Here is a 3,771-nt window from a genome sequence, read left to right on the forward strand (position 1 = left end):
AAATTTAGCTTAAATGGATGACCCAGCAAATTCTCATTACTCTTGAGATGTAGTGATCTTTCTTTTGAGTTATCTGTCCATAAACATCTTTTGAAGGACAAATCTTTGTGGAGGCAGGAACAGGTTTGCTGACTCAGACTTTTACGATAAATGTCAGAAAAAGACAAACCTTGACAAAGTCTGCTGTGAACAAAAGCTTTTTCTGAGATGTACTGGAGTTAGACTATTTCGTCTTGTATTTCATCATGAAACTAATACAGATAGTACAATGTTGGGCACTTTTCCTCAACACTGTCATAGTCGCTAATAAATGAAAGACTCCAACAGTGGTGGTGACCTATGATCTCCCATCCATCTACCTTACCTTCACTTGTCTTACCCCCACCCCCTACACCTCGCCCCTCCTCCTCTTGTCATCGTGGAACAAGGGCTATTGGTGGTTTTCAGATCCTAGAATATGACCACGTTATTCTCCCAGATGGGGGCAGGATCCAGTTTTCCATATTGATTATACTGTACTTAGACTTAGACCTTGGAGTGTGCTCATCTGTATTAAACAGAACTGGCCTGTAGTTGCTGTGATCTATAATCTAGCACTGTGGGGAGGGCCCAGAGTCTTAGCTCTGTGTAGCTCTCCCCACACAAGTCCATGTTTGCCTCGCTGTTCTAAGCCTGTAAATTTGTCTGTGTGTACCTGGTTGCAATTTTTAGACAAGAATGGGATCCTCTATGAAAAAGGAAAAATCTCTATGGGTCTAGGGGGCATACTGGTCTTGTATGAACTTTCTGTCTTGAAGCATCACCCATGTGTGGACCTTTACTCTACCCCAGTTTGACCTGCATCAGTCCAGACACATCCACCACCTGACAGTTCTTGACTGTGGTTCTCCTTAAGGTTTTTCTTCTTTGAACTTTCCATGTCTTTTATTGACTGTTTTCTGTTGGTATAAAAGGTTTCAGTGGTGGAATGCCACCTTTGAAAATATTTAAATTGATTTGAGGTGCTTTCAAAAACATTGGTGATTAAAATATAAACACTGGCCATTTCAAAAATACTGAACAGAACTTTAAAAGGTTTTCTATCAGACACGACCCCTGAACAAATGACAGATTACACCAACCTTTTAGTTTGCTGTGATCTTGTTGCAGATTCTAAAATGGAACGATGGGGGCAGGAGACAGTTTATCCTGTTGATGACACTGTATTTTGCCATGAAAGATCCAAAAGATAAATTCACTCATGTTAAACCTGATGATTTCTATGGGGGCTAGACCCAAGAACTGTATTAGAACAAAAATCTGACTTTTGGTAGAACTGTGCTGCATGACTGTATTTCTTTGCTTTTTATTGGCAATTTCTTGTTTTGTTTCACTGCACAACATTTTGTTTCTTCGACACATAGACTCAGAACAATGTTATTTAAGGAGAGAAAGGTTCAGTTTAACCAAAGTCTCAATCAGTGATGAATATGAGAGTAACCTGCTGAGTCTCTGTTGCTTAAATGTTAATTAATCTTCTCCGACAGCACGAGTGACAAACTTAATAGGTTGCAGAGCTGTAGACTTTTTATATTTGTTATTAAAATATAGCAGCTCTTTCACATTTTATATATGTTTTGAGCTTTTACGTGAGAAAATGATTCAGCACTGATACTTATATATCTTTGCTACTCACAAGTTCCAAAGGCTGTAATGTTATCTGTGTAACCTCTATTGTGGCATACAAAGTCAACTGCAATTTGGTATCAACATTTTTAAAAGTTGGTCTGACAAAGAAATGCTTCAAAAGAGGAGCTTCTGTCTGATGTAAAAGGTGTGTTAAACAGCTTTGTTACATTGAAATCTCATGTTGCCTTCAATAACAACGTTAATGCTTTCTGGAAGGTGCAAATAAGGTGAAAACTATGCTATAAATAAACTGTTCCCTGGATTATATTGTGAGGTGTAAACTGTTCGCCATGCCTCTGATGTCTGTCAATGAAATCGGATTGTTCAACCTTCACCTGGACAGAAGCACCCTAGAGAGTTGGACAAGAGGTAATTTTGTGGCAAGAGTCAAGGTGAGAGCATGTTTTTATAAAGGCATAATGGAACTGAACCGAGGATTTACTATGAGATGGTGTTTATAGTCCAGAGCGTGGGGGATATCTTAGTGAAAGCATTAAGACATCATAACAGCAAAACGAAGGGAGGGAAAAAAGGCTGTTAAGTGCAAATAGCTTTCCTGTTTTTGTTATCTCAAAAAAAAAAAAAAAAAAAAAAGATTGGAAAAAGTGAAAATAAAATGTCATTGCTTTTATTTCTACAAAGGTGTTTGGACGTTTGTGAAATATGTAAAAAGTTTGACCGAGCACAAGTTCATCTCAGAGGAATTTGGGATTTAGAAAGCAGTTTTCTCAATATTGCAGAGAAAATACAGTGCCTATTCCAGTCCAGTAAAAACAGCCCTGAGAGCAATGTGTCCAATTAACAAAACAATTCAATAGCTTCTCCATTATCACATCAGCGAGTGTGGTATTGCAGCCAGCAAATACTTCTGTGCAAATTAAAATCAACAATTAGACAAAAGTTTGTTCTTTAACTGCAAATCCTGAGTATCTCTTTAAACACTCATTCATTTTTATAGGTCATTTTACTTGGGCAATAAATGAAGCAATAGCATTTCCCATCAACAGCTCATTCTCCAGAGACTGTGTCCAGACAACATAATGTGTTGGATGTTTCGAATAAATAAGCCTATGCGAAATTCATGATTAAGTTCATATTTATTTATTTGTAGGCTCTTGTTTTACAATACCATGTTTATTGTTTGTTAATTGTTGTTATTTTTGCATTTTAGTTAAAGGTGCACTGTATAACTTCTGGTAGAGGGCCCGTCACTATCCTCTTTTCATGGAGATGCTTCCTGAAATGGTCCTCAGTATGGCATTAAAGTTAATTACCTCTACCGAGACAAATGAGGTCATAGGACCAAGTTACATGTCAGACCTGTGGAGAGGCGAGTGCACTCACAGTAAAAATTTAAGTTTTAAAGTCACTAAAAACCTATGTTATTGAGTAAATGCAAAATAGGTACATTTAATGTCATATCAGGGCATTCCAGACAAAGCAACAACGTCTCCATGGAGACAAGCAAATGGCAGACCCTCCATCAGAAAATTTATGCAATGCACCTTTAAAGAAGACATATTTTATTGTTGTCCTGAATGTTTGTCCTGGAGTTTGACATTTTAATAATCACATCTGTGCATACAGTAGTAGACAGAGAATTTTCTGAACGCTCAAGTTGCAAAAATGCTTAAGTCTAAAATACAGAGAGAAATCATTTTTAACTAACCAGGCGACAATGAAGGATTACTTAAAGGTGCACTGTGTAACTTTTCGGTTGGAGGTTTTCGGTGGATATGTAATTGCTCTGCCTGGATTGTTCCACAATGATATTAAACTGCTCTGCATTTGCTGCTCACATTTATTCAATTACATGTGGTTCTGTAGCTCAAAAATACCTAGAAAAACATTCTGACTGAGCAGGATCGCCTCTCCACAGATCTGACTGTCATTTGGTCTGATTTGGTCTCCACGAAGATAGAAAGTTTGATACTGTGAAACATTCCAAACAAAGCAATAACATCTCCATGGAGAAAAGCATGACTATTGTTTAGAGTTATGTCTTGAACAGTTCAAACCACAGCGCCACCATGAGACCAGCGCAAAACACTGCAACTCTAAAAACATCAACAATTTTAAAAAACAAACAAACTCCATGTTTGG

The sequence above is a fragment of the Boleophthalmus pectinirostris genome, unplaced genomic scaffold (assembly GCF_026225935.1).
Source record: "Boleophthalmus pectinirostris isolate CB_2022bp ecotype Guang Dong unplaced genomic scaffold, ASM2622593v1 HiC_scaffold_17, whole genome shotgun sequence".
NCBI classification, from domain to species: Eukaryota; Metazoa; Chordata; class Actinopteri; order Gobiiformes; family Gobiidae; genus Boleophthalmus; species Boleophthalmus pectinirostris.